Raw genomic sequence first — 18,651 nt, 5'->3', positions numbered from 1 at the left:
TTTGTTTCTCATCTTCAGAAATAACAGAGAAATTGCTTCTAGCAAGGTGGAGGAGGAAGTTTATATGCCTAACTAGATTTCCCAAGGTTCAAAGATCTCAATAGTTCTCTTCACGAGCAACAGGCAGTTAAGTCACAGCGATGTGGTCCATTATTTAGATGGCTATATCTAAGCTCAAGGTGAGATCTGAGTAATGTTCAAAAAAGAAGGAAAGAGAAATGGAGGCTGTGTGCTACATGTATGTCAACCCTGAGTCTTTGCTGCTTTATAACCAGGATATAATGTAAAGTGTTACAAAAATTAAATAAGTAAATATTATTATATATCAAGGGCTTTGTATTTTTATTCACTCAATTAACTTTCTCTTACATACATAATATATGCCAGGTCACTGGTAGTAGAAGAAGAAAGACAATGTCTTTGCCTTCATAATGCTCACAACCTGGGATATAAGCTCTGACCTATGCCCAAGGAGCTACACTATAGTATAGACCGAAATCAGCACTGCTGGAGGGTTCAGAGAGCCAGAGGAAGGACAGGCTTGTCTCAGCAGAGAAGGGCCAAGAATATCTTTATTGAGAAAATAACAAACTAATTATTTGTTGATATAAAAAGTTAATGTACTTCAGGAAGATATTACAAGATCTCTTTCAAGTTGTTTTATTTGTAATAAGCAATGTAATTATTGTTAGCATTATACTACTAATAAAGAACTAACTGTTGAACAATCTTTTATAGTTCTTGGCTTCCCCATAATATGCCATTTGCTAATAGTTAATTAAGTCATGAAACCATAAATTTAACAGAATACATTGCATTCTCAAGTGTACACTGAAGACAGCATTCTCCGCCTCTCCAAAATGCTTAAATTCTATGTTTGTACATCTGTTGTGTGCTTTCAAGACAATGTAAACATGGGAAAACCTCAAAAATATATTGCAAAATACAATAACCAAAGCTTCATTTGGAAAGCTGTTCTCCACAGTTGCTGGGTGAAATTAAATTCGATAAACAGTAACATATATAGATAAAAAGAATCCTGCACTTCCAGCTTAAGAACTGGCCCTGCATTCCAAAGAAATAATGAAAATCCATTCTGTCCTCATGACATCACAAGAGCTGGGAGCCTATACCTAGGTCCAAAGCATTCCCCCTTCATTTGAACTACTGTTTTTAAAGAAATCCTCAGGTTTTCAAATCTGGTACTTCTGGATCTCTGAGACTTAGAGTGACTGATTAAAATTTTCATCATACTTATAGATATCTGGGCTTTAGGGTGGGGGATCGGTATGATTTGCTGGATAGAAAATCAGGATGAGAATCAAGAAACATGAGTTTCAGTCCTAACTTCATCAAGATTGAGCCATTTCTTTTTTCTCTTAGTCTCAGTTTTTCCAAGTAAAAGAAGCAGCTAAAAATGACTTCCAAATTCCTTTCTGACCATAAAGACTCCATCACAGAATTGGGATGTTAGTAACTGTGCCAACTGCAAATTGACAAGAGAATTTTTCTGAGAAATTATTGCTTGAATTGTGAGAGCTGAGACACATTTTCAGTCACGAATTTGAAGACATACTTAATCATTCCCACTTTTTAGAGCCTCTAGCACTTGTTAATATCTCCAATATGCCATTTACCATACTGCATATTGAAAAGTGGTGTCTATCTTCCATGCTAGTGTGGAAGGTTCATGAAGTCAGAAATTGTCTCTTATTCAATGTTTTGCCAACACCCAATGATGCTGGACACAGGGTAAATGTCCAATGGATGCCTGCGTAGTGGAAAAATAAATGAATTAGTAAGTCAAGGCAACTTTTAAAAACTGTCTAGACATGATTTTCATAGGTCTCTTAACCTTGTAACCCTCTTGGGGTATTTACATGGTGTTTTCTAGTGGGAAGGCTACTTTAATGACCCTGATGTCTGACAGCCTAAGTGTGTTAGATAAACAGAGGAAGCCATCCAGGGCACTGCTGAGAACTGCAGGACCTCTGAGCTGAAAATATCTTTCTGTGAGATTATTTAGTACCTTTTGAAAGTAAAGAGAGTTTCAGATATGGGGAGGTTGAACATAAATTTTTAATTTCATTCCTACCTGAAACACTATTAACAATACAGACTAAAGGGCATGTCTGTGTGTTGTGGGGGAGGGGAGGGATTGGTGTCCACTTGTGATAAATTTATGAAGATGAAGCAAAAGGTAGAGTGGACAAAAATGGCCCAAATATACAAAGAGAAAACCAGCTGGTGAAGATATAAATGATTTAGCGACCTGAGAAAGCTGAATTTTAAGTCAGCAGTGGAGAAAGACAATAGGTAACCTAAATTAGACTATAGAATCTTCAAAAGTTTGGAAAGTAGGAAGCACCAGATTCCCCAACCCTAGAACTAGGGCAATGGGGAAGGGGACAAAATGTGCAGGATGGGTGGAAAGTTTGTTTTTGAGAACGTATAATGACCTCAAATCTCTCCTAAATGTTTAGCATCTAGACACCTGCCCTCCCCAATCCCAGTAGGAGACTGGGGATCTAGTCTTTGTTGAGGATGGAAAGGAAGCTCTTTGTATAGCAGACAGAGTGAGTACTGCACTGAAAACTGGGAGATTAAGGGAATATTTATACGCTGACTGCTAAGACCCAAAGAATGCTGGAAGCCACACCTTTACCATCCAGGCAGGAGAAAGAGTCTCCTTTGAAGAACCAGCTATACTAAGAGGCAAGACCTAAAGAAACTGGTGTCAGGAGTTTCACAGTGAAAAGCTAAGATTGTCTTACATCTAAGATCATTGTCAATAAGCCCCACCCATGTGCATAGAGCTTCCAGGCACCTTTTTAGACACTCCCCCCCACACATCCTTTCTTAAATATGAATAGGCAACATAATATAAAACATCCATAGAGAATCTCTAACATGAAAGATAGAAAGCAGAGCAAGCCAATCAAAAATAAAAAGCTAACTGCAAATGAAGGCTATGGAAGAACATGAATACTTCTAAAAATATATCACTAATATTTTCAATAAGGTATTAGAAAATATCTCAGTGAAACAAGACAGCACAATATAAATTTAACATTCAAAGACAATCAAACAATGAGGAAACAAAGTGTGATATCAAATATTAAAAACAAAACCTAACAGGAAGATTAGAAGATGAAGTTGAACCTATCATCTAGAAAATGCAAATAGAAAAGCAAAAGAATCACTCACACCAGTTAGGAGGCCACCATCCAAAAGACAAACAACAACAAATGTGGGCGAGGCTGTGGAGAAAGGGGAACCCTCCTACACTGCTGGTGGGAATGTAAACTAGTTCAACCATTGTGGAAAGCAGTATGGAGGGTCCTCAAAAAACTCAAAATAGAAATACCATTTGACCCAGGAATTCCACTTCTAGGAATTTACCCTAAGAATGCAGCAGCCCAGTTTGAAAAAGACAGATGCACCCCTATGTTTATTGCAGCACTATTTACAATAGCCAAGAAATGGAAGCAACCTAAGTGTCCATCAGTAGATGAATGGATAAAGAAGATGTGGTACATATACACAATGGAATATTATTCAGCCATGAAAAGAAAACAAATCCTACCATTTGCAACAACATGGGTGGAGCTAGAGGATATTATGCTCAGTGAAATAAGCCAGGTGGAGAAAGACAAGTACCAAATGATTTCACTCATCTGTGGAGTATAACAACAAAGAAAAAGCTGAAGGAACAAAACAGCAGCAGACTCACAGAACCCAAGAATGGACTAACAGTTACCAAAGGGAAAGGGACTGGGGAAGATGGGTGGGAAGGGAGAAGAAGGGGGAAAATGGGGCATTATGATTAGCACACATAATATAGGGGATTGGGGACATGGGGAAGGCAGTATATACAGAGAAGACAAGTAATGATTCTATAGCATCTTACTACACTGATGGACAGTGACTGTAATGGGGTATGAGGGGGGGACTTGATAATAGGGGGAGTCTAGTAACCATAGTGTTCAAATAATTGTACATTAATATCAAAATTTAAAAAAAAGAAAAGAAAAGCAAAAGAGATGGAAAATTGGAAAAAAATATGAAAAACAAAAATATTAAAAAAATAAACTCGAGATACCAATATCTAAGCTACAGATTTCCAAAAAGCTGGAGCCAAACAACAATAAATAAAAAAACAGGGAATAGGAAACCATTAAGAAAAAAAATTCAGGAAAATTTTCTAGGTGTACAGAATATGAGTCTCCACATTAAAGAAATCTCATAGGTACCCAGAGTAATGGTTGAAAGTGAAACAAAAGCAAGGAAAATTCTTCAAAATTTTCAGAACTCAGAAAAAAGAATAGATCTTGCAAGTTTTCAAAGAGAAAAAAATCAGGCATATGCAAAAAATGAGGAATCAGACCAGAACAACAAAACTGGAAGGGAGGAGACATTCTAATGGTAGCATCTAAATCTGAAGGAAAATTACTTTCAACCTAGAATTCTATTCCTAGCCAAATTATTGTTCAATATAAGGAAATAATGAAGATTTTTTAGATGCAAAGATACAGAAAATGTAACTACTATGTACTATTTTCATAGGAAGCTACTAGAAAATTTATTCCACCAAAATAAAGGCATGAACTAAGAAAGAAGAATGCATAGGATAAAGGAAAATAAGAGATCTGAGCAGAGACCTGCAGAGATTTCCCAGGTTCATGGAAAGAGAGACCCCAGGATCAAACCAATGCACAGGACATAGAAGGAAAAGAGCATGTAGACAACCAAGTCAGAAGGTACTGAGAGAGATTACTTCAAGAAGGTGAATTTGGTAAAATATCTATGCATCTGAATGTCTTGAGGCGACATTCAAAACATTGGCAGAGACTTGAAGTAATGAAAAGTATATAGAAATCTGAGGAAACAAAGAAGAAGAGGACTGTCAACCCAAAAAAAACACAAACTGTTAAGAGGAAGAGTAATCACAGTTTAACTTGGCTTAGGCATGAGAAGTTTTTACATAGTTACAATTATGTAACTACTACATTCTGATCTAACCAAAACAGCAGTGAGCCCCGGGAAGAGGTAAGATGGAAAGGATGCCTTTTGTATGAAAATGTGATGATGGAGGGAGATGAAAACCTCATTTCCACAGTGGGGTGTCAAAAACAGGGCTGAGAAATGTAGTCAGTAAGAAGAGAATGTTATCAAGTGTATACCACTGAGAGAAAGACTGATGATGATGGGAAGGCTGAAGACAAACGTATTTCCTCCATGAGTGAATGCAGAGGTAAATATATCAAAAACAGCTGCAAGTGACTGACTCTGGAGAGAAAACTGAGAGAGGCAACAAACTGTCTTTGATAATATACTTTCAAAAACTGTAACAAAAATAACAGGTAAAACAAGAAAAAGAAAAGGAAGAAATAAGCTCGAATTTTATTTATAAGGGATCATCTTTCTACCTCTCTTGCTCCAAAAAAACATTTCTGAGGCTGCAACGTGCTTGTTCCCTAACACCCTCACCTCTTTACTAAGACATGATTCAGAGGCCAATCCAGATCAAAAGAGGTTGCTCAGAGGAAATAAATGCAAGGCTATCCTTGCCATCTGTCTAACAGCTCCTTATGGTTATTAGATGAAAATCATCTGCTGACCTTCATTCTCAAAATCTTCTTCATAAATCTTTCACCATCCAGGCTGAGACCTTCTCTGTACAAGGCAGTATTCTAGATCTTCACCATTGATTATGGCTGTCAAGTTTGTCAGAGAGTGTCTTCCTGGCACAGTTTTAAGACTTTGATCCAAAAGCAACATTTTTGCAGGGTCACCATTTTTCACAGCTCTGTGTTGAGTTACAACTAAAGTCTCAGACTAAAGGAAGTATTATGCTTGAAATTCATTTAAACAATTAAGCAAACCTGAATCCATCAGACTCAGTAAAAGTCAAGGCTATGATTTGTACTGAAGGTTATAATGAGGCAGGGTTGAGATACTTAATGATAGCTACATTTTATTGAGTGTTTACTCTATGCCAGGTAGTGTGGTAAATACTTTCATAAAAATCTCATTTAATCTTCAAACAATTCTATGCATAAATACTATTATCTGCATTTATAAAGATGAGAAAATCTAGAGGTAGGGAGATTAGGAGCCCTGCACACAATAACTTCAGCTAGAAAGTAGACAGACAAAAATCAAAACCAGAATTGGATTCAAAACTGCTCTTTTTAATTTCTCTATGTTCTCTAAAGAAAGATAGCCAGAATATCAAAATACAGTTGACTCTAGAACAACATGGGGGTTAGTGGTGCCCCCACCCCCTGCCCCATTCAGTGAAAATCCACGAATAACTTTTGATTCCCCCAAAACTGTTGACTGGAAGCCTTACCAATAACACACTCAGTTAAGACACATTTTGTATGTTACATATATTATATGCCATATTCTGACAATAAAGTAAGCTAGAGAAAAGAAAATGTGTTTTCAATTCATTGAAAATCTCCAAGACTTTTCCTAATATATTTACTGAAAAAAATGTGCATGTACACACAATACAGATAGTTCACAGGGAAGGCAGTATAGCACAGAGAAGACAGGTAGTAACTCTATAGCATCTTACTATGCTGATGGACAGTAACTGCAATGGGGTGGGGGGGACTTGATAATATGTGTGAATGTTGAAACCCCTATGTTGCTCATGTGAGACCTTCATAGATTGCATATCAATGATACCTTAATTTAAAAAAAAAGAGAGGCTGACAGAAAAATAGAACGTGTTAACTGTGCTGTTCAAATTATGTCTTTACTGACTTAAAAAAATTACCTACTTGATTCATAAAATTCAAAAGAAGGTGTAATAAAGTCTCCTACAATGATTTTGATATTTCTAAGAAAAAAAACAATAAACAAAATGCATGTAAGTTGACCAAAGCAACTCAAAGCCATGTTTTTTAAGGGTCATCTGTAAACCACTGAAAGAAAGACTGATGATGATAAGGTTAAAGACAAACATATTTCTTCTGTGAGTTTCCATATACTTAAGAATAGGAGAGTTTGAGTAACTTTGTATAACATAGTTGCAAAATGCATGCATATTAGTGTTTCCATAGTTTTTGCCCTGTCATAATTCTGAGACTTGATAAGAACTTATAAATCTTCAGGGAGCAACTTTTGAGCCTGACACATTTCAGAAAGATCACTGGACGTTTACCCTAAAAAATACCCATCTGTAAGTTTAATGCAAAAGTTGCAAGGGATTGAGAGCCAAAAGTGAACAGAAATGAAGCTCACTGCCCCATTAAGCAGGGGAAGGGTGTCAACAGCAGAGGTTGGCAAAAGCCATAGAATGAAATGCTGGATCACAGCATGTCCTTTGGCTGTGAAACTGTGCTTACAGGTATGTTTTACTTTGTATAGAGATGTTTTCTTGAAAAGCTAGGGAATAATTAAAGCTTTGCAAGTAGAACCGTACTCTAAAAGCCCTGGGAATCTAATTTTTTAAAAAACAATTATATGAATCAATATTTTTGAAATGTAAGTTATCATCACTTATATAATTTGTAATAGGCCTCCATAATTCCCCCATCTTTCTTTTATGATTCATTATTCAATGTATCCTACCTGCTTCATTAGGACAGAAGCTTGTCTTGTCACTACTATGTTCAGCTCCTAGAATAGTGTCCAGCATAACAAATATTTGCTGGATGAACTGATTAATCAATCACTTCATCTTTTTCCAGTTGCTTCATGTATGTTAATGACTCTATACCTCTGCTTATACTATTCCATCAGACTGGAATACTTTTCCAATGTTTCAGTTCTATACCTTCTTCAAGACCAAGCTCAAATGTCAACTCCTTTCTCTGTCTTCCCACAGACCATATATCTATACCTGGTGTCATAGCAGAGGGTGTAAGTTTTGTCTTATTCATTGGTTACTGGCCTGTAACACCTAGACAGAGCAATCCACACAGAAGATACGGTATTAAACGTAAATTTAAAAATTAATCTAAAGTTTCACATGGATCACCAGCTGCCAGCTTTTTCTAGGCTTCTGTTTGTGTCTCTCTTCAAAAGCTACTCTGTGAGGTCTTTGGGAGGTCAGAAACGGGGTCCTTTTTCATTTCTAATCCTAGTAACGAGCAATGTGCATGGCACAGATAAATGGATAAGTGATATATCCAAACATGTATTATTTGTATACATGTATATAATATTTATATACATTAATAACATGTTTGTGTTAAGTAAGTGTTGTTGTAGGTCACAGCAGGGTGACTTTCTAGATGTGATCTTACTATTTTAAGCTATGCAGTTCCCTTCTAAGAATGATATCCCATGATCCTTTATTCTGATATTCCTCAATAATCAGCAAAATACAACCCTTATTTCTATATAAAATACCCAAGTACAAGAGAATCTTGGACTAGACTGTCTACACCTGTGGTTCTCAAAGTAAGATCCCTAGATGAGTGGCATCACCATCCCCTGGCAAATGCAAACTCCTGGGCCAAATCACACCCGCTGAATCAGCACCTTCATGAGTGAAACCTGGAAATCTATGTTTTAACAAACTTACAAGTCATTAGGATGCATATTTTAGTTTGAAAACCCCTGACTGGGTGCAACTGGGAAGGAAGTTACTCTCCCTGTGCTAACATGCAGGATGCAAGGTGTCCCGGACCTGGCCACCCATGCCCTCATTCCTATCACAGCAGTCAGCTTCTCATCTGAGGAAATGCACCTCCATTTGAGGCAAGACACTGAGAACAAGTTAGTAAAATTCTGACATAAAAGATCAGTGGATTAGCCAATTGATGTCATTACTCTTTGATTCTTATAGCATGACTTAAACCATATGTCTCTAAAACTATTGTTTTCAACCATACACCACAGCTGCATGGCATTGTAGTGGTTCGCATCAGAGCAAAATGAGTGAGCTAGAACTAGATAGGATGGGGGAGGAAATTAATCAGAGCAGCAAGGGTCAGCAGCCTAAAAAAACAAAGTATTAAGGAATGGAACTACACAGTGCTTGGTACATAGTAAAAATTACATAAGCATTATTTCAAAAGACAGTTATCTCCCCAGTTGTCCTTTCAGTGTTTCACATGAATAAAGCATGAAATCATAAAGCATGAAGAGATGTGCCAGAGTCCAGTTTAAGTAGAACTGTTTAAAAGTTTATAACTAAGCTCAATCCCCAGTGAACCTATGTTTATTTTAAAAACATAGATATTGATGAAAGATTTGGAAAAGAAAAAAATCTACCCATAATCTAGTCATCACCCAAATAATACCACTTTTTCCATATTACCACCTACCTTCGTTATGCACATGTAAATTTTACATTATTGTAGTCAGTACATATCCACATCACTGTAATAGGTATCGTATCATGACTATTTCTGATTAAAACTCATGTTGATTAACATGTTAATAGCTGTTAAATATTCTACCCCATCACTATATTTTATTCTTTGTGCAACCAAGAAATTGAGTTTATTCACCAAGAAATTCTTAGACTTTGGATAACTTTCATCTGAAAATAAAAAATGCTCTTCTACCCAAAATGATCAGAGCCAATCAAACATCAGAAGAGATAGATATTGGTTTTTAAATTGTTTGAAGACAACAAAGGACTGAGTGCAATTATTTCTGAATAATATATTACTGCTGATTGAGAACTAAAAGAAAATCAGATCTACTTTCTATAATGTCAGTAAAACACTCAGCACTTGGATTCCTTGGCATTATTCTGCTTATCTTCCCTTTTTTGTGGGGAAGGGGGAGGTGCAGATTAGATTTGGGAGAAAGCAGAAAAACTATACCCACCAAATCAGCTTCACATATGACTGATTAATAAACTAACTTAATGGTAAAGAAGACACATGTGAGGGTAAGAAAGTTACAAAAACATGATGTACAATCTGAACAAAATTGCCACAAGTTAGCCAAAGGGAGAGATGAAAGCATCAACCATACATCCTTACACAGAACACATTCACTGTAGTCCCTACAAAAACCTTACAATTATTTGTTCTTAGAATCCCAGATATAAGAAGGAGTTCATCTCTAATTCACCCTCATTCCACAGATAAAGAAACAAGGAGGAGAGAAAGGAAGGAACCAGCTCAAACTCAGGTGAGTTAGGCAGGTATCATGATTCAAACCCAAGTCTCCCGACTCTCAAGCCAGGGTTTTTTCCATAAGGCCACTGTAGCCACTCATCAGCTCAGACATGCCTGGGCCTGATAGTGCTCACAATCCTGCTGTCTATAAACCCCAGCCCAGCTTCAGTTTTACCCCAGTCTCTGTGCTTTCTCATGTGGAACCCAATTAATTGCTTAACCGGTTATAGACCAAAAACTTTAGTCACGCAACTCACAGCCTTAAAAAGCTACTTGAGACCTACATTAACATGGTAATTATGATGACCCTGTTTTATTTTCTGTAGGTGTTAAGTATAAAAAGAATCAAGTAAAGAAAAAAGAAAAGCTGAAAAAGCAGTTTTATTATAATAAGAAAGTAGAAATCAATAGGCAAGTAGAGTTAAAAAACAAAAAGGTTTTAGATACTGAACTCCAGAGAAGAGAAGGTAGATTTTCCTAAGATTTCTCCATTGAATAGAGGGACTAGAACCTGAACCCAGGTTTTCTAGCATCTTGTCTAATCTTTGTTTTATCTCATCAGAACACAAACCTCATAACCTATACCTCAGTGAATCACCCCATATACAATCTGAAGATCCCACCAGCATACATAACCCCAATATGACAAGCTCAGCCTTAGAGAATTCCGCAGAGTATGTACTCAAAAGATCCTGCTTATTAAATAAATCAACCGATCATCTTGTCCTAAAAACTGACTTGGTTTTCTCCCTTGCCTCAGTGTCATGGAGGGTTTTGCTAAATTTGCACATCAGTTTGCTTGTGATGCTGATGCTGATGTGAAGTCCTTAAGTAAGAAGTACTCAGGTCATCTCATTTTGAATTATTTGTAGGCTTGCAAATAAAGCAAGATTTACATGGCAAACTTTCTCTTGAACATAGCAAATATTTCCCCTTTAAATCCTAGAAGAGAAGAAAGAGTACACCAAATTCAACTTTAAATAGTGCTGGAATGTTAAAAATATTTTGAAATAAAAGAAGTGTCTGGAGAAAACTGTTCAAATAATCTAATTTTAAACTTCCCAGACTTCAAACAATTAGAATCATCATGTAATAAATCTTCTGAAATTCTCTTGTTTGTAGAACATTAAACCCAACTAAGCATGTGACTGGGACTAAGGACAAAAACACCTCAACATTTTTTTGAAGTCCAACAGATACCTAGATTTTTGGTTTCCAGAAGTTGAAAAGCAATTTCCCAATTTACCTTGTGCTGAGGTTTTCCTGATCTGTTTGAATGTTATCAGTGTTTGAGGATTTGAGAAAAACCACACTGTTTCACCTGGGTGATAATTATAGGGAGGAATGGGATAGGGAGAGATGGACATATTATTGGCTGATTGGCTTTGCTATTCTTCCTGCCTGCTAGTTGAGGGACTCTTCGATGTATCTTCTGAATGGCCTCTGAAAGCTTCTGGACTTTTTTCCCACAGTCTAGTCCCTTTGGGCTGCTTCTCAGGCTAATGGTCAGTCCACAAACAGAAGGGAAACAAAAACCTAACCACAGAATACGAGCTTCCCTTTCCTATTTTGCAGAGTTTGAAGCCCACGTTCAGTGATCAGTGCTCTCTGACTCACGGGGGGTGAGATTTATTTCAGGTAAAAAGCCAGGCACTATATATGCCCTAAAAAAAGAAAAGAAAAGAAAAGAAAAGAAAAGAAAAAGGTCTGTGGAGGGGCAACAGGGATCCTTTAGGACTTCAGCCAAGGTACCAATGGTTATTTCACAGCAGCAAGAAACCACGGCCTCACAGGGTAGGAATCCACATTCCAGAGAGAAGGACAAATAAAATTAGAGCTAAAGACATAGATACTGGAAGAAAAACCCACCGTGTTCTGCATACAAGGAAGCTAACAAGAAGATAAGGATGAAGATACTGCACATCTTCTTAGCCTCAGACTCTTGCCATCTATTACCTGTCTGTATTCTGTCCCAAGCCTGTAGTCCAGAATTAGGTGTCTCTTCTACATGCACTTGCTCTTAGCACTAAAGAAGGTGACAATAAAAGGCAAGTAGGAGTAGGCAGTAGGAGTCTGTAGTATGCCTGAAAAGGAACACAGGTGCATATTATAGTTTCATATTAACCATCCTGTAGCTTATCTATTTACTCATAATAGAGAGAACACATCCTAATGACCTGAATTGCTTCTTGAACATCTGATTCCCAGGTGCTGCAGGGTGCCCAGGGATTCTGATGTGTGCCCCAACTGAGAATGGTTAGTGGCTGGATTGCACACAGTCTGTTTTAAGGCATCCAAGGTATTACACTGGACCTAATACATCTCCATTCCCCAAACCAACAAAACGTTACATAATTGCCTCAAAACTAAGTCCAAGCAGCAAAAAAACAAATTCAGGTATTCAAGGAGTTACTATTAAAAACACAAAATAAGGGGGCGGAGCCAGGATGGCGGCGTGAGTAGAGCAGTGGAAATCTCCTCCCAAAAACACATAGAGCTATGAAAATATACCAAAAAAAAATCTTCCTAAAATAGAGACCACAGGACACAGGACAACATCCAGACCACATCCACACCTGCAAGAACCCAGCGCCTTGCTGAGGGAATTTGCTTCCCACAAACCACCTCTACAGGGCATCCTACAGGGACTGCTCTAGAAGGGAGCACCACTAAAAAGAGCACAGAACAAAACACACAACATATGAAGAATGGAGGAGGAGGAATAAGAAGGGAGAGAAGAAAAGAATCTCCAGACAGTGTATATAACAGCTCAGTAAGCGAGCTAAGTTAGGCAGTAAGATACTAAAGAAGCTAACCTTGAACCTTTGGTAACCACGAATCTAAAGCCTGCAACGGCAATAAGTACATATCTCTCAATAGTCACCCTAAATGTAAATGGACTTAATGCACCAATCAAAAGACATACAGTAATAGAATGGATAAAAAAGCAAAACCCATCTATATGCTGCTTACAAGAAACTCACCTTAAACCCAAAGATAAGCATACACTAAAAGTCAAGGGATGGAAAAACATATTTCAGGCAAACAACAGTGAGAAGAAAGCAGGGTTTGCAGTACTAATATCAAACAAAATAGACTTCAAAACAAAGAAAGTAACAAGAGATAAAAAAGGATACTACATAATGATAAAGGGCTCAGTCCAACAAGAGGATATAACCATTCTAAATATATATGCACCCAATACAGGAGCACCAGCATATGTGAAGCAAATACTAACAGAACTAAAGAGGGAAATAGACTGCAATGCATTCATTGTAGGAGACTTCAACACACCACTTACCCCAAAGGATAGATCCACCGGGCAGAAAATAAGTAAAGACACACAGGCACTGAACAACACACTAGAACAGATGGACCTAATAGACATCTATAGAACTCTACATCCAAAAGCAACAGGATATACATTCTTCTCAAGTGCACATGGAACATTCTCCAGAATAGACCACATACTAGCTCACAAAAAGAGCCTCAGTAAATTCCAAAATATTGAAATTCTACCAACCAATTTTTCAGACCACAAAGGTATGAAAGTAGAAATAAATTCTACAAAGAAAACAAAAAGGCTCACAAACACATGGAGGCTTAACAACATGCTACTAAATAATCAATGGATCAATGAACAAATCAAAATAGAGATCAAGGAATATATAGAAACAAATGACAACAACAACACTAAGCCCCAACTTCTGTGGGATGCAGTGAAAGCAGTCTTAAGAGGAAAGTATATAGCAATCCAGGCACACTTGAAGAAGGAAGAACAGTCCCAAATGAATAGTCTAACATCACAATTATTAAAACTGAAAAAAGAAGAACAAAGGAGGCCTAAAGTCAGCAGAAGGAGGGACATAATAAAGATCAGAGAAGAAATAAACAAATTGAGAAGAATAAAACAATAGCAAAAATCAACGAAACCAAGAGCTGGTTCTTCGAGAAAATAAACAAAATAGATAAGCCTCTAGCCCAACTTATTAAGAGAAAAAGAGAGTCAACACAAATCAACATAATCAGAAATGAGAATGGAAAAATCACGACAGACTCCACAGAAATACAAAGAATTATTAAAGACTACTATGAAAACCTATATGCCAACAAGCTGGAAAACCTAGAAGAAATGGACAACTTCCTAGAAAAATACAACCTCCCAAGACTGACCAAGGAAGAAACACAAAAGTTAAACAAACCAATTACAAGCAAAGAAATTGAAACAGTAATCAAAAAACTACCCAAGAACAAAACCCCGGGGCCGGACGGATTTACCTCGGAATTTTATCAGACACACAGAGAAGACATAATACCCATTCTCCTTAAAGTGTTCCACAAAATAGAAGAAGAGGGAATACTCCCAAACTCATTCTATGAAGCCAACATCACCCTAATACCAAAACCAGGCAAAGACGCCACCAAAAAAGAAAATTACAGACCAATATCCCTGATGAATGTAGATGCAAAAATACTCAATAAAATATTAGCAAACAGAATTCAACAGTATATCAAAAGGATCATACAGCATGACCAAGTGGGGTTCATCCCAGGGATGCAAGGATGGTACAACATTCGAAAATCCATCAACATCATCCACCACATCAACAAAAAGAAAGACAAAAACCACATGATCATCTCCATAGATGCTGAAAAAGCATTTGACAAAATTCAACATCCATTCATGATAAAAACTCTCAGCAAAATGGGAATAGAGGGCAAGTACCTCAACATAATAAAGACCATATATGATAAACCCACAGCCAGCATTATACTGAACAGCGAGAAGCTGAAAGCATTTCCTCTGAGATCGGGAACCAGACAGGGATGCCCACTCTCCCCACTGTTATTTAACATAGTACTGGAGGTCCTAGCCACGGCAATCAGACAAAACAAAGAAATACAAGGAATCCAGATTGGTAAAGAAGAAGTTAAACTGTCACTATTTGCAGATGATATGATACTGTACATAAAAAACCCTAAAGACTCCACTCCAAAACTACTAGAACTGATATCGGAATACAGCAAAGTTGCAGGATACAAAATTAACACACAGAAATCTGTAGCTTTCCTATACACTAACAACAAATCAATAGAAAGAGAAATCAGGAAAACAATTCCATTCACCATTGCATCAAAAAGAATAAAATACCTAGGAATAAACCTAACCAAAGAAGTGAAAGACTTATACTCTGAAAACTACAAGTCACTCTTAAGAGAAATTAAAGGGGACACTAACAAATGGAAACTCATCCCCTGCTCATGGCTAGGAAGAATTAATATCGTCAAAATGGCCATCCTGCCCAAAGCAATATACAGATTTGATGCAATCCCTCTCAAATTACCAGCAACATTCTTCAATGAATTGGAACAAATAATTCAAAAATTCATATGGAAACACCAAAGACCCCGAATAGCCAAAGCAATCCTGAAAAAGAAGAATAAAGTAGGGAGGATCTCACTCCCCAACTTCAAGCTCTACTACAAAGCCATAGTAATCAAGACAATTTGGTACTGGCACAAGAACAGAGCCACAGACCAGTGGAACAGATTAGAGACCCCAGAAATTAACCCAAACATATATGGTCAATTAATATTTGATAAAGGAGCCATGGACATACAATGGCAAAATGACAGTCTCTTCAACAGATGGTGCTGGCAAAACTGGACAGCTACATGTAGGAGAATGAAACTGGACCATTGTCTAACCCCATATACAAAGGTAAACTCAAAATGGATCAAAGACCTGAATGTAAGTCACGAAACCATTAAACTCTTGGAAAAAAACATAGGCAAAAACCTCTTAGATATAAACATGAGTGATCTCTTCTTGAACATATCTCCCCGGGCAAGGAAAACAACAGCAAAAATGAGCAAGTGGGACTACATTAAGCTGAAAAGCTTCTGTACAGTGAAAGACACCATCAATAGAACAAAAAGGAACCCTACAGTATGGGAGAATATATTTGAAAATGACAGATCCGATAAAGGCTTGACGTCCAGAATATATAAAGAGCTCACACGCCTCAACAAACAAAAAACAAATAACCCAATTAAAAAATGGGCAGAGGAACTGAACAGACAGTTCTCCAAAAAAGAAATACAGATGGCCAAGAGACACATGAAAAGATGCTCCACATCGCTAATTATCAGAGAAATGCAAATTAAAACTACAATGAGGTATCACCTCACACCAGTAAGGATAGCTGCCATCCAAAAGACAAACAACAACAAATGTTGGCGAGGCTGTGGAGAAAGGGGAACCCTCCTACACTGCTGGTGGGAATGTAAATTAGTTCAACCATTGTGGAAAGCAGTATGGAGGTGCATCAAAATGCTCAAAACAGACCTACCATTTGACCCAGGAATTCCACTCCTAGGAATTTACCCTAAGAACGCAGCAATCAAGTTTGAGAAAGACAGATGCACTCCTATGTTTATCGCAGCACTATTTACAATAGCCAAGAATTGGAAGCAACCTAAATGTCCATCGGTAGATGAATGGATAAAGAAGATGTGGTACATATACACAATGGAATACTACTCAGCCATAAGAAGTGGAAAAATCCAACCATTTGCAGCAACATGGATGGGGCTGGAGAGTATTATGCTCAGTGAAATAAGCCAAGCGGAGAAAGAGAAATACCAAATGATTTCACTCATCTGAGGAGTATAGGAACAAAGGAAAAACTGAAGGAACAAAACAGCAGTGGAATTACAGAACCCAAAAATGGACTAACAGGTACCAAAGGGAAAGGAACTGGGGAGGATGGGTGGGCAGGGAGGGATAAGGGGGGGGGAAGAAGAATGGGGGTATTAAGATTAGCATGCATGGGGGGGAGGGAGAAAGGGGAGGGTGGGCTGCACAACCCAGAGAGGACAAGTAGTGACTCTACAACATTTTGCTAAGCTGATGGACAGTAACCGTAATGTGGTTGTTAGGGGGGACCTGATATTGGGGAGAGCATAGTAAACATAGTATTCTTCATGTAAGTGTAGATTAAAAATTAAAAAAAAAAAAAAAAAAGAAAGAAAGAAAGAAAAGGGGGATTACTCCTTAACAGGTTAAAACTATTGGTAAATCAAAGATCAATGCATGCTTTAAATATCCTTAATGTTGATCACTTAAAGGGTGTCAGATGATCAGCTATGGAGGTACTCTTTTCTGATAATATTCCTTTCTCTTAATTAAAAAAAAAAAAAAAAAAAGCAGTTACTGTGTGCTGACCTCCAGTGAGTTCTGCACAGTGGTATAGAGGGCATGTCAAAGTGTGGGCAAAGGGTCTGTTTGTTTCTATGCAGAAGATCAAGGCCTAGCTTGGATACCCAGAAAATGAACTAAGATACGATATGAGGAGGAGCTTCCGGCATCAGCACTCTCTGGAGGACTTGTGCCGGGGGATGATCATCAAAAAGCCTCCACAGGGATCCGGATGATGCTGCAGTTGTGGCTGCATCCAGCCCACCGTCTCCTGGACTTGCCATAGGAATGAGGAGGGAGATGTCTAGGCTGGCATGTGCATACAGTGAGACAACGAATTTGACCAGATCTGTACTGTTGGAACTCAACCAGGAGTTGGGAGGGGTGCAAGTTGTAGCACTCCAAAATCTCATGACTATAGACTATCTATGGTTAAAAGAACATATGGATGTGAACAGATCCCAGAAATGGGCTGCTTTAATTTGTCTGATGGTTCAAGTACAGTTGGACAATATCCATCATATCATAGAAAATTTTTCACAAATGCCTAGGGTGCCTAAATGGTTTTCTTGGCTTCACTGGAGATGGATGGTAATTATAGATTTACTTTGTTTATGTCACCGTATTCCTATTATGTTAATATGTGTGTGCAAATTAGTTAGTAGTTTAAAACCTATACATACTTAAGGTACTATACAAGAAGATATGTCAAAGAAATAATCAATCCTCCCATGTTTCCTTCATATGCTACATCTATAGCTTTTCTTCTTCCTTCCTAATTACAACCCTTAAATAGAATTCGTGCCTCATATCGAATTTACCGAGTATCATAATTCCTCCAGGTGGTAAAGATACCTCGAGACAAGTGCTGGGCATAGAAGCCACAGGGCATAAATCTGCAAAGAAGTAAAAAGCTAACCTTTGCAAACAATATGGCTTCTCTCTCACTTACCAACTTTACATTTCCCTGTATGGCCCCAGAAGATGACTGGTTAGCCAGAGACGGGTAAGATTCCTCAAGGGAGGAACAACCTAAGACAGGCACAGTCGCAGGGGGGCCATCAGGTGAGAATTTGGGGATCAACAGAGGTGAGGCTCAGAACCTCATTCCCCCTGCTTTGAGAGAAATCTTCTGCATCTGTGGATGTCTTGCTGCCCTTGTCTAGCCTGGATTAATACTTAGTCCATAGGCACACACCTGATCATCTGATCATCTACATTTGCCTTCTTACAGCACTAAACTATGTTTTCTACCTTTATCTTGCATCTACCTACCACTTCAGCATTTTATTAACAATAAAAATAATAATAATAATAGGAGAAATGTGGGATCAACATATAAATCAAGTACAA

At 37.8% G+C, this 18,651-nt stretch overlaps 1 protein-coding gene across 1 annotated transcript in view; it reads right to left on the bottom strand.

Annotated features, from left to right (window-relative positions):
• FGF12 (fibroblast growth factor 12) overlaps window positions 1-18,651 on the bottom strand; it is a 536,490-nt gene that overhangs the window by 511,385 nt on the left and 6,454 nt on the right. The gene's annotated exons all lie outside the window — the stretch shown is intronic.

Source organism: Manis javanica, chromosome 3 (genome assembly GCF_040802235.1).
Source record: "Manis javanica isolate MJ-LG chromosome 3, MJ_LKY, whole genome shotgun sequence".
NCBI classification, from domain to species: Eukaryota; Metazoa; Chordata; class Mammalia; order Pholidota; family Manidae; genus Manis; species Manis javanica.
This window is presented reverse-complemented; position numbering and strand designations above follow the sequence as displayed.